The sequence below is a fragment of the Ambystoma mexicanum genome, chromosome 11, assembly GCF_040938575.1.
Source record: "Ambystoma mexicanum isolate Mex_15411 chromosome 11, UKY_AmexF1_1, whole genome shotgun sequence".
In the NCBI taxonomy this organism is placed as follows: domain Eukaryota; kingdom Metazoa; phylum Chordata; class Amphibia; order Caudata; family Ambystomatidae; genus Ambystoma; species Ambystoma mexicanum.
The window spans coordinates 255,053,337-255,067,271 of NC_090934.1; positions in this window are offsets into that span (position 1 = coordinate 255,053,337).

Sequence of the window (13,935 nt, forward strand, 5' to 3'; positions counted from 1 at the left end):
CTTTTTTAAATAATAGGTTAAAATGTTGCATTGTAGAGCATACTTTTAACAAAAAATGGGTAAATAGCCAAACAGTTTGCAATTGTTGCTGGGAGTCCAGGGGGCAGGCATTGATATTTTATTTCTATCGCGCTCGTACACAAGTGTTTCAGAGCGTGACAAGGCAAGGGAGGGGAACAGAGGAGAATAAAACAGCGATCTTACTAGGCCCAGTGACATTGAGAACGCGCAAGTGTGAGGGGAAAAGTGCATGGAAGGGGGGAGAAGTGGAAAGTGCGAAGCAGAGGAGAAACAGATAAATAACAATAAATAAATAATAAAGGCAACAAACAGTGGTAGTGCAGCCAGCAATTTGCAAGTGCTACGTTTAAGGCAGCAGACAGGGTAGGTCTGATAAGTGCAGGAAGAAAGATGGTTCTCCTCAAGTTTTAGAGTGGCAGGGCGCTGTTCCAGAGGGAGGCCCCAGCCGAAGACGCAGATCTACCCCCAGCTCGTTTCTTTGATAAACGACTGACCCTGAGGGAGTTGGAGGTAGAGGAGTGAAGAGCTCGAAAGGGGAGGTATTTGCGGAGGAATAGCTGAAGGTATTTTCGACCCAGGCCCCAGAAAGCCTTGTGGACAAGGCAGAGGGTTTTGAATGATAGATGTCCGGTAAAAAGATACCATCCCTGTCCCCTGGGCCCCACTGGTCCTAACACAATGAACATGATTATGTGTATATGCAAGGCGCTGCACATTCATACAGCAATCACTCTATCATTCACATGAGCATCCATCACCATACACTCACTCATAACGCATCCATACACATGTTTAAATAAAAACAATGAACATAAACGTACCTTCTGCATTGGCCTGTGTGTGGGTGCTGAAACGGCCTGCTCCAGCTGCTCTGTCCGTATGTGCGAGGAGGCGCAGGAGCTCCCCCTCGGACATACAGACATGCAGTGCCCCAGCCAGCATTTCCAATGAGCTATGCAATGCTGGCGAAGCAAAAACGCCCCAGCACTTGCATGGCTCAGTGAGCATGTGCGGCTGGGGAACTTAACTGAACTGTCAAAGGGAAACAGTGTTTCCCTTTGACAGTTCAGCCAGCCCAGGAGCACTCCATTAGCTGGATAAAGCAGCTGAGGGAGTGCTCACTGTTTCACTGGGCTGGCTCCTTAGCTCCTCCATAATGGGTGAGGGGCCACTGGGTGGGCGCCTCTTGCCATTATGGATGAGCCGCCAGGCTCGGACAGGCCTATAGGGCAATGCCTGTACCAAAAATGTAAAATGCTAGTTTGGGCCAATCAAAATGGGCCACCATTTTGGCCAATGTGGACAATTTTGATGAGTTACTTAACTATGCAGTTAGTAATGTTGACCATTGTTGCTGAATATATCACAATTTACTTACATTTTAACACAAAGCACCCCTTTGGGTACTATTGAAACAGTGGGCTTCATAACTACTCTGGCGGTAGCTGTGCCGGTAAAACCGGCACGGCTGCCACTGGAGTTGCATCCGGGTCTGGCACCCGCGAATGGGCAATTACTAGGTCATGTCGAGTTAGGCGGACATGATAATTGCCCTTTCGAAAGTGCCGGTAGATCCCCATTCCCATTTGAGCCCCATATCGCTCAAATGGGAATGGGGAGCTCGGATGCACCGGCACCGTTAATAACGGTGCTGGTGCATCCGACGAGCTGAGGTCAGACCTGGCGGGGGCTGTCAAGCACCCACGAGCACAACTCTTACTATGGCGGAACGGTAGCAACGGTGCCGGTAGCTTACCAGCACCGTTGTTACTGGTCCGCCATAGTAGTAATGAGGCCCAGTCTGTGACTAAAGGAATGAATATCCATTTACAACTGTGGGCCACTTTTTCATTGTTGCCCGAGACAGTTTCATGCTTCAGCCCGCCCATGTGGGCCACCCCTGCCCATTTCTTCCAATCTAAAAAAAATAAATAAATAAATAAATAAAAATCTTTTTTCATGCTGAGCTCTCAGGGCCCCCCTGGGATGCACCCGCGGACCCCTAGGGGGTCGCGACCCACAGTTTGAATACCACTGGCCTAGAGGGTGAGCACGGCCCCTAGCGATGAGGTTTACAGGGTGGAGGACTCCACGCCTCGACCGAGAGAAGAGGACCAGATAGGGGTTACCGCGGCCCCGCCGAGAAGACGTCAAAGGAGTGGCGGGGCAGACGCCCCGGGCTTGCAGGAAGAAGATCGACTCAACTCGGGCATGAGCTTGCATCCACAATGGTATTTAAGGGGTGATGAAGCTGGATTGGAGGATTATTTGGGGCAGTGGGAGGAAGAAGGTCATAGGGCGGGAAGGGAAAGGGGGATTGAGAGAAGAAGTTTGAGAGATGATTGGGGCAGACGGGTTTAGGGTGGTCAGAGGGAAAGAGGTCGGGGGAGCAATTGGCTGGGGGAGCCTGCTGACAATTTTTCTCCCCGCAGTAGGAGCCCACTCAGGAAAGAGATGAGGAGCATTGGTGTGGACGTCAGACCGCAGACGGGATGTGTGGAAAGAGGTGAGCGTGAAAGGGAATGGTCACCTGCATGGCAGAGGGGGGACACGAGAAAGGGGATGAGAAATGAAGGGTCTGGACTGCAAAGGGTAAGGAAAGAAGTTGGAATACAGGCCATTGGAGCCTTGGGGGATGATAAGGGCATTTGCTCAGTGGAGGTTCAGACGGATAAGGCATCAGAGCCATTGGTGCCCGAGGTGCAAGTTGCAAAAGAAAAAGATGTGGAAGGGAAAGGTAAAGAGAAAAAATTGCCGTATATGGGTATCACAAAACCTTTTGGGGCGCACTTGATGGCAGCGACCAAAGAAAAGATTCAGGCGGGGGAATTTGTAGATATTTTTAAGCTACTGCATAGGGAAGTAAGAGCCAAGGAAGGGTCTAAGGAAGAGGAGAGGGAATTGGCTTTGCGCCCAAGGGTCCCAGTGACGATTGAGAATTGGACGTCAGCATTTATCATTTATGCAGTGTATATTGTGAGAAATTTCCAGAGCGTTGCGTGCCTCTCCTTAAATATATGGACGTGATTAGGAAGGCTTTCACGGGTTTTGAAGGTTTTGCCTGGGTTCGCTGAGATGAAGAATTCAGAGCAAGATTGGCAGAGGACAGTCAGGCTGTTTGGGGGAGATAGACATGGATCTTTGGCTGCAATGGATGGCTCCAACGAGGCCTGCCCCGACATTGCACACAGCAAGTGGGCTGCCTGTGCCTTACAGGCCCTTTCTTGGTCGCCCCGCCCATGAGGGGGCGGGAGGAGGAGGCAGGGGACAGTCCATAGCAGCGTGTTGGGCATTTAATAAAGACGGCTGCGCAAGGAACTTATGTAGGGTCAGGCATAAGTGTAGCAAATGTGGAGGAAAACACCCTATCATGCAGTGTTTCCAGCAAGGAGACAGGGGGAGGGGGAGAGGATCCGGTAGAGGGGCTGTGGGAAAAAGCTTTTACTCCAATTAAAGTGGAGGTGCTGCAGAAATTGTTGCAATTTTATCCGGACAGGGAAGGGGCTAAGATTTTGAGTGAGGGGTTTTGCCAAGGTTTCAAACTAGGGTACCAGGGCCCAAGAGTTCGCCGGTGGGCGGAAAATTTGAAGTCAGCCAAAGAAAATTTTGAGGTGGTAAGACGGAAATTGGGTAAGGAAATTGCGGCAGGTAGGATGGTAGGTCCATTTGAGTACCTGTCGGGTGACTTAGTTATATCCCCACTGGGGGTGGTGCCCAAGAAAGCCCCAGGAGAGTTCAGATTGATACACCATTTGTCATGGCCCGAGGGCATGTCGGTCAATGATTTTATTGCAGCGGAAGAATGTGGGCTTGTATATGCAAGTGTGGACCAGGCGGTGGAGTTGGTGAGGAAAGAAGGGCGAGGTGCCTTCATGGCAAAATGTGACATTAAGGCGGCTTTCAGGTTGTTGCCGGTGAACCCGGAGGATTTTTGGCTGTTAGGTCTGCAATTTGAGGACCGCATATACATAGACAAAGCCTTGCCAATGGGATGCCCAATTTCCTGTGCTTTGTTTGAACGGTTCAGTTCCTTTTTACAGTGGGCTTTCTCATTTAGCTCGGGATGGGAGAGTGTTTTGCATTACCTGGATGATTTTCTGTTCATTAGCGGGGCAGAAAGAGAGAGTGAGTGCAAAGAAATGCTAAAGTTGTTTCAGGAGTTGATGGGTGAGTTGGGGGTGCCTCTAGCGGAGGACAAAACAGAAGGTCCAGCAGTGGTGTTGACATTCAGTGGCCATGACCTCACGCTTGCCACACGACAAGGTGAGCAAATTGGTAGAACTGCTGGAGATAGCTGTACGGGCCAAGAAAATTATGCTGGTTGAAATGCAGAGATTGGTGGGGCATTTGAATTTTGCATGCAAAGTTGTGGCCCCTGGGCGGACTTTTTGTAGGAACATGTTGAGGTCTATGGCAGGAGCGAAGTGCCCACAGCATCGAATAAGAATATCGGGTGCAGTGCGGGAGGATTGCAGAATTTGGCTGCGTTTTTTGAAAAGCTTCAACAGAGTGTCAATGTGGTTGCAGGGAGACCCGATGACATGGGAGGTGCACATATTTTCTGATGCAGCGGGGGCTGGAGGTTTTGGTGTTTTCTGGGAAGGAAAGTGGTGTGCGGAGAAGTGGCCATCGCAGTGGTTGAAGGAAGGAAGGAGTATAGCATTTCTTGAATTTTTCCCTTTGCTGGTGGCATTGGAATTGTGGGGGAAGGATTTGCAGAATAAGAAAGTGAATTTCAACATTGACAACAAATGCGTGGTTCATGTAGTGAACAGGCAGTCAGCAAGGGATCTGAGGGTGGCAAGGCTGATGAGAGAATTTGTTCTGCGTTCAATGGAATTGAAAGTGATGTTCAAGGCAACTCACGTGCCAGGGAAGGATAATGGCATCGCTGATGCATTATCGCGTTTTCAATGGCAGAGATTCTGTGGATTGGCTCCAGATGCGGATCAGGAAGGACAGCAGATTCCGGAGGAGCTGTGGAAGATAGGAAGCTGAGAGCGCTTGCTTTGGTGGAGGGGTCACTGGCCTCGGCATCTAAGGAGTCATACAGGAGGGCTTGGGAGCATTTTCTAGGGAGGGGAGTCTGTAGCTGGAAGGGTAGTTGGGATGCAGAGGAGCGAAGGAGGGATGATGTCATGAACTTTCTCTTGAGGTGCATGGACAGGGCCTTGTCTAGGGCAACTATTGCGGGGAAGCTGGCTGGGATTGCTTTCTATGGGAAATGGTTTTGGGGTTTTCAGCCGAGCGGTGGGGAAATGGTGAGCAGGATGTTAGAAGGATGGGCAAGAGAGAGTAAGAGGGAGAAGGATAAGAGAAGACCGATATCGGCAGAATTGTTAAAGAGGTTGAATAAGGATTTGGGGGGGGGGGTTTGCTGGTCGGTATGGGAAAGTGAGCTGTTTGTGACTTGTTTTACTTGGTTATTCTTTGGAGCTTTTCGGGTTTCTGAGTTGGTGGGGGGAAAAGACGGGTTGGGAGGATTGCAATGGGAAGATGTTCAGATTACAGATTCAGGTTTGGACATCAAGATAAGATGGTCAAAGACGGATCAAAAAGGGAAGGGCTCTTGGGTTTTGCTGGGTAAAGGGAGCAATATTTTATGCCCGGTTCAAGCGGGCAGATTGTGGAAAGAGTGTTGTGGGGACAGGACAGGTTTCGTTTTCCAGCATGTGGATGGGGCGCCGGTTTCAGCGGCCCAAGTTCTGGGGGTGTTGCGAACGGCTATGGTGGCGGTAGGGGAGAAGGCAGAGGATTTTGGGACACATTCTTACAGGATGGGTGCAGCATCTGAAGGTAGTAGGGTGGGTTTTTCAGAGGATAAGGTGAAAAGTTTGGGGCGTTGGAGGTCTGGGAGATATAAGGGGTACATCAGGGATTTTGGTAAAGGACAATTGTGAAGGAAGGTGTCAGAGGTCCTTTTGGAGAATGTTTTTGTCAGGATGTTTTAATTTATAAGTGATTTTGTAATTTCTTTTTCAGATGCTGTGCAAAAGGAGGGGGATTTGTCGCAGTTATGGATTGTCAGCCACTCTATTGTTAAGTGGGCCAGGAAAGAAGCAGAGAAAAGGGCTCTTGGCAGGCAATTGGGTTGCAGCTATAAGGATGTGGTGGTGAGATGGTATGGGTTAGGGGCTCTGCGGTGGGATCAGTTGCTACCTATGTTGGCTGGTTTGAGGGAACGTTATGGGGCTCCAGAGGCAGTCATTATTCATGCTGGGGAAAATGACCTGGTAAGGGATACGGGGGGTGGCTCTTCTCAGGAAAATGAAAAGGGACTTAATATGGGTTCGTGAAATGTGGCCTAACGCAGCTGTAGTGTGGACTAAATTGTTGCCTCGGAGAGTTTGGAGGGGAGCGAGAAGTGAGGGAGCGATTGAGCGGGCTAGGAAAGGTATAAACAGAGAGATGGTAAAGTTTTGCGCCTCGGTGGCGGTACAGGTTATGGACCATAAGGAAATTGTCTATGAGGGATTCATGATCTTTAGAGAGGATGCTGTACACTTGTCAATGTTTGGGAATAATCATTATCTGGCGGATTTGGGTTCTTAGCTGGGGGATTGGTTAAGGAGTAGGAGATAAAGAGAACTGGTGTGGGGGGTGGGGCAGAAAGAACACCTCGGGGGAGGGTTTTTCTGGTGCTGGGGGCATGGACCCTTTAGATGGGGGGGAGGGAAGCACAATGGGGGAATGGCACGGGAAAGGATGGGGTGGTGCTGTTTGCACAAGCGGGCCACCCCTGGGGAACAGGTATTGAGCCTGGAGGGGCATGGCCCCGGGGAGAAAGCGGGATGCCTGGAAAAGGGGTAAGGAGACAGTAAGGCCCAAGGGATACTTAAGGAGGAAATGGTTATTTAATTATTTAATTGTTGGGGGAAAATGAAAATGTTTAATTAGTTAGTTGATTATTTAAAATAGTTCTTTAGTTGTAAGGCCATGGAGACAGGTAAACGTTTAATTGTAAGCCTTGGCCTGTCACATTAAAGCGACCTTTTCCACTTTTAAATGAGTCTGGGTTTTTGTGCAGTAAGCCAAAAGGGGGGCCCCGGGAGGAACTCGAAGCGTTTCCCCCTGGGGATTATTTTGGTGCTGCACACGGCCAGCGAGTGGCCATGGTGGGAGAGAGCGTCATGGGGTATTTAAGGGGCGATGGAAGGTTCGGGAGTCAGGTGACGGTTGGACTTTGAGATTGTCCCGCCCTCCCACACCTTTTTTTTGTTAAGTTTGTCAACGGGTTTCAGTAAGGGGGGGACCATTGCACTTGTGTTTTTTCAGGGTTTTTTCTGTTCATGGCAGAACAAATTTTACGGGCTGTTTTGGTGTCAGTAAAGGAGCCATTGTTTGGTAGTTTTGTGTGACAGGTCTGGGGCACTAGTGAAGTTTTATTGTAAAATTGCTGTTGCTGATGTGGCAGGCTAGACTGGCTGCAGGTCATAGAAAGGGGGAGATTGGTGTTGAGGGGAGTCTGATGGGTCTGAAGTGGTTCTATTTTGCCGGGGGCATGGTCCCTTTAGATGGGGGGGGACGGAAGCACAATGGAGGAATGGCACGGGAAAGGATGGGGTGGTGCTGTTTGCACAAGCGGGCCACCCCGGGGGAACAGGTATTGAGCCTGGAGGGGCATGGCCCCGGGGAGAAAGCGGGACGCCTGGAAAAGGGGTAAGGAGACGGTAGGGTCCAAGGGATACTTAAGGAGGACATGGTTATTTAATTATTTCATTGTTGGGGGAAAATGAAAATGTTCAATTAGTTAGTTGATTGTTTAAAATAGTTCTTTAGTTGTAAGGCCATGGAGCCAGGTAAGTGTTTAATTGTAAGCTTTGGCCTGTCACATTAAAGCAACCTTTTCCACTTTTAAATGAGTCTGGGTTTTTGTGCAGTAAGCCAAAATGGACATACTGTGCGGGAGGCCCAACCACTTTGCCAGGATGTGCCGAGCACCCTGGCCTGGCCCGCAAGCAGCAAGACCACCGCACCCCTCCCCACCTCCTCGACCTCACGCTCACTTCATTCCTCATGGCATACAGGCCGGCCCTCCATTCTTCCACTGGGATGCCACTTGCTGAGGCCTTCTTTGGGTGCAAGGTCTCCTCGCTCATCCCGGAGCATCACTCAAGATGTCTGGAGAAACCCAATACAGGAAGGTGGAGAGAGCATCATGAGTGGGTCAACGAGCACAAAACTGCCCGGCGATGGCTCGGAGATGGCCCGGTGAGGGTCGGCAACACCATGCTGGTGTGGACGAGGAACCTAGCTCACAAGTTGTGTCTTCCCCATGAGACAAAGCCATGTATGGTGACATCAGCACTGACTCGTGCCAGGTCACATGTTTGAGGGGCACAACCATCATGATGGGGGCCGGAGACCCCGGCTCCCCGTAACAACTGGTGATGAGGAAGCGATCGGCTTTGTGCTGATCCCAATAAGGACCCAGCCTGCTCCCACACCGCTGTGGAGCAGTGCGCTCCCACACAGGGAGCCCAATAGGACATGTAGGGCCGGCGAGCCCTGTTGGCGTGGCCGGGGGAGCCGCCAGCAGAGATAGGGGAGATCTGCTGCCCCCAAGGCTCCTGACCAGTGGAGCCCAACATGGCGTGGGAGGAACTGCTGCGCGTCGCTGCTCCTGGAGGGATGGAGCACGGTGCAGGCCCCGCCCCACCGTCACCGGCAAGTGGTAAGCTGCCACTAGGGGGACTGAGCGGCCCGGAACCGCAGTAAAGGCAATAACCCCTCATGTAGGGGGAAACGAGGTGCGGGAGTGGCACCAGCGGCAAGCCGTCGCAACAAAACTTTGAATCTCCCGCCGACACTGCGGCCTGCAGTGGAGACTTCCCGCCTCAAGAAGGGTGCAGCGCGCACGCTGCCAATGAGAAATAAAAATGATCAGGCAAGTCTCCTGTCCGGGGAGGAAGCGCACGTGGTGCAGCCCCTGTTGGTGCCGCTGAGAGGAAAAATGACTCTCCCCCATCTGGAGGAGAGTGAATGTGGCATGCTCTCTCCGCCAACATGGAAAAGCCTATAAGTCTCCTGCATGGGGGGGGGAACAAGAAGCGGCCATGCCGCTACGAAAAAACAGTGGCAAGTAAGTCTCCCGCATGGGAGGGGACACGACATAGGAAGGAGCAGCATCCCCATTGCATATGGTCCGGATACATTGGCTGTAATACTCCTGCCTGGGGGAGAGCAGGCAGCACATGCTGCCGCATGGACTCTGAATACTCCTGCCTGAGGGAGGAGCAGCCAGCACTGCTCCTCCAAAAGGACACACTCCTGCCTGGTGGAGGACAGCGGCTCGTGCCCCAACAGTTTATCTGCAAACTCCTGCCTGGGGGAGAAGAGCAGCCAATGCTGCTCCAGTAATACGACAATCTTTCACATATGGGAGAACAAGTGGCTCATGCCACCACATGAACAACATGTACCCATGCCTGGGGGAGTGCAGGTGGCCTATGCCGCCACATGGACATCAGGTACTCCTGCCTGGGGGAGAGCAAGAGGCCCATGCCGCTACAATAACTGTTAGTAGTCCTGCCTGGGGGAGAATAAGCGGCCCTCGCCGCGACAGCGCTACAGGCCCCTGTCTGAGGCAACAGCCAGAGGAACACCCTGGCCCACTGGACACTGGAAACAAGCAGTCCCGTCAGGGGGAGAGGTGCACTGCCTCAAAAAAGGCACTCCCGCCTGGGGGCATGGGGGGGAGGAGAGAGGTGTGCTGCCTAAAGCAACTCCTGACTGGGGGAGAGGCCTGGGAGGAGAAGGGGGTCTTGGCAAGACCCGACGGGGCATTGGCTTTTGCAGGAAGCCACCACTGTGAACCTGCCTATCCTTGCGAGCAACGGGCCAGGAGCAGATTGTACATTGGGAAACGTCCCCAACAGACAATGGGCGAAAAGCAACATGGCAAGAACTGTTGCCGCAGAGGCTGTACCCCAGAGCCCATGACAGTCAGGGAACACTCCCGCCTGGAAGGGAGTCAGCAGATGGAACGACCTGGACCGCTGCCCATCCTGCACCTCATCATCAAAACAACAAGGGAACTCCCCCGCCTGGAAAGGAGCCCACAGGTGGCACTACATGGATCTCTGTCCATCCTGCACCCAAGCACCACAAGACCCTGCCACGACGCTGGCATGACCACGGCTCTCACCGAGTAGAGTGCTCATGCGGTCAGGCAGAAGGTGAGCACAAAGGTGATCCTGGACCAAACAGGCTGCCGTCAGCACCTGCCTGGGAGAGATGAATAGCGCTGCAACAACTGGCGCCACCACGGCTTCCCGTAAGCCACCACAGTGACTCTGCAAATCCTTGCGGTCGACGGGTCAGGAGTTGGTCATGCATTGGGGAACGTCCCCGCCACCACCAACACCAGAGATCGGTGCAGCAAGCTCCACCACTGCAGTGGCAGTACACCTAAGGCAAACCAGAAAGAACTCCCACCTGGGGCGGGAGGCCACAAGTGGACAACAGCCTCAGTCAAGCTGCTGCTCTCCCCAAAGAGAGAGCTCGTGCAGCAAGGCAAGGCAAGCCAGGAAGAACTCCTGACCGGGGGAGCCTTGCCGCCGCCATACCAACAGAAGTTCAAGGTTACAAGCAGAGGGAAAAGCTGAGCAGTGCGCAGCCTCGGTTACTGTACGCGCCAACTCAAGCAGAGGGAGCCTCAACAGGAAGGGCCTGTCGCCATGGTCGTACCAAGTAATAACTCCCGCCTGAAGTGGGAACCTGGGCATGGCTCTGCCCGCTGCCACTCAACGGCTCCTAACCTGGTGAGCGATGCCAGGAAGGTGTCCTCCCCTTACCCTTATCCGCATGGTGAGAGAGAGGACCGAGAGACTCCATACTACGGTCTGCCACAAGGGACAAAGACCACCCAGGCCCGCTGGAGGTCCACCCTACAGCAGACAGGCCACAGACCTGCTGGCTTTGACGGCTAGTGGAGCGCTTTCCATCATGGGCGAGCTGACACAGAAGACCTGCTGATGTGGTCCCAGTATCCCCGGTGCAGCTTTTCCAGCCAGTGGGGCCATATTGGACTAATAAAGGCTGTAGCAACAAAGCCCCATAGGTGTGTTACACCCTAATGTATATATGTTTCCGAGTGTATACAAGACCAAAGAGGTATGTTGGTAATGCAGTGACACCGCCAAAGCGAGTTGCGCATAAAGTACGCCCTGTACAACAGCTTGACATCAATGTTGGCCAGAGCTGTAAGCCGTAAAGGGAGTTAGCACCACTCCTCAGGAGACAAAGAATGTAACCACCCAACCCCTGGTAATGCTCCCTTGTAGGTATTGTGTACAGTAGTATAGCTAACTAAGAATGTATATATCTGTGTTTCAATATGACACCAGAGGTCAGTGTGAGCGTTAGCAGTTGTTGTAACACATGCTATCTTAAATGTTAATCATTTATTTGTCTTTACCCGTGGCATGAGATGTTGTGACGTCAGCACTGGCTCGTGCCAGGTCACATGTTTGGGATCACGTGGTGGTGAGACGGGTCATGGATGAGTGGCAGGAGAGGTGGGCGAGTGGGGTGAAGGGCAGATGGATGTTTGGTATTCGTGGGAAAGTTTCGGTGAAGGTGGATACGGGGAATCTGGAATGGAGGAGGGGGGAGGTGATGCTGAATCGGTTGAGGATAGGACATGTGGGACTGAATGACTGTCTGTTTCGAGTGGGGAAGCGTGAGTCGAGGGATTGTGCGATGTGTGGGGTGCCTGAGACTGTGGGACATTTTCTGCTTAGGTGTGAGAGACATGTAGAGGAGAGAGAATTGATGAGGGTTCGGTTGTCTGCACTGGGTGTGGCTGAGCTGAGTGGGAAGGCTTTGCTGGGAGGTGACAGGGTGAGGGGTAGGAGGAGGAACAGTGTGATGTTGGATTTTGTGAGGCGGGGGGTGGGAGGAGTTGTAAGAGTTAAGTATTGATTGTTGGGTCTGGTGCACATCATCCTTTAGGATGGGGAAGCGCCTGCGTGGGTCCGCCCACGCATCCGATAATTAAGAAGAAGAAGAAGACGTGTCCTCACATCTGGCCCGCACCAGTAAAGGTACAGAGCGGTCTCCCGCTTGGCAGTAACCGTAAGACACTGAAGACGTGGCTGTGTCTTCATTCCGGCACTGTGTGCTCACGCGCCATGGGCCCACGGACACAACCATCACGACGGGACAGGGGACCCCGGTTCTCCGTAGCACCATGGATGATAGCTTTTAGCAAAGGAACAATTGTCACGGCCCTACCAGGACGAGAGGAGATAGCGAGAAACTTGAGCTGGTTCTGAGGACGAGGAGACCCTAAGTGAGGATGCTGGTGAGACACCCACCAGGTCGGACACCCCGGAAGGAGAACTGCCCGATCCAGGCTGGAGTGAAGACTGTCCTGAAGTCCCTGACCGAGGTGTCCCCTGCAGGTAGATCAGAAGCCCCCGGAAAAGTTCAGAGATGATGAACTTGAGTAAAGGTCCACATGAGGGTTAGCTGATGTGCGGTGCCCTGCACTTATGTTTGTTGCCTGCGTTTGTTTGGGAGAGGGTTGATGGGATGTTATGGCGTGGACGCCACAGTGCCATGTGACGGCCCATGTGTGCATGTAATAAATGGGAGGCCCCGCCCCAGCAGCGCAGGAATTCGTCGACACCCAGACACTGCGTGATGTGCCCTTCTTTGGCTCCAGTGGTGCTAGGCCCATGGGACGCAACAGTAACAGGCAGGTGTGTTTAAATGGAATACATTGAAGATGATAATGATCTCCCAGAAAAAAGGATTTCCTGTGAAACAACTACCTGAAACGTCATCTAGAAAATATATATTATTTTCCAAAAAGACATCTCACACAGCTCTTCAGTGCAGAAATTAAGGCGGCACACTTGTGTAATGTCCTTGCGTGGACCTCCTCACGCTCTCATGCGTCCATCTACCCCCAAGGAATATGCGGACACAGGAGCTGGGGTGCAAAACGTCTTACTTTTATTTTCTCCAAACTGAACTGCCCGCGTTGGCGGTAACCCCTCCCTTTCCCTTGACGTGGGGCGCAGCCCACTCAAAGAACTAACAACAAAGAGAGAGGACTATTCCTCTCTTCAACTCTATGGTGGCGACACCACACCCTCCCATCACTAAACAGTCAGTTACGTTCTCAGCCCATTTCTTTAATGAGACGAGTAGGTTTTTTCTTGGTTCTCGGTGGACGGCGGTCCCGCTTGTGGAGGGTGCCACCCATTCTTCTGGCGTCACGTCATCTCCGGAATCTTCCCTGTCTCCCTCATAGGGGGCGTCCCAGTGAGAGAACGAGTCACACGTACTTGGCCCCTTTGCATGATGAAAACCAGGCATCCTTCTAAAGTGCGAAGAGTTTCGCGTTACGGACCGTTGGTCTCCTTCGGCCGTGATGAGCGATCCTTTTTTTTTAGTGATGATGAGTGGCTCCTCATTGAACGGAGTTACGTTCTTGCGTTGTTGCGGCTGTCGGACCACGACCATGTCTCCTGGTGCCAGGTCGCTCTCTCTGGCTCTGCGCTTGTGGTCGGCCGCTTCCTTCATGTGCTCCTTCATGAGGGAGTCTCTTGTTCTCATTTCCGCGTCTTCCTCGTACTGTCCTCCATGGTCGGGTGCCTGCGGTAGTCGCGTCCTAATCATTCGTCCAAACATTACCTCTGATGGTGACTTCCCCGTGGTGCTGTGTGGGGTGTTCCTATAATCACGCATCAGTTGATACAACATTTTTTCAATAGGTTCACCTGTGAGGCATGCGATCTGGGTTGTGCGCTTGATGTTGCTCATGAATCTTTCCACCGTGCCATTCGCTTGAGGCCATAAAGGTGTTACCTTGCGAAGTGCCGGGATGGTGTGATGTGCGGCGGTGGATGGGATGATCTATAGGTCTGGATATCTAGAATATTCGTCTATGGCTACCAGGAT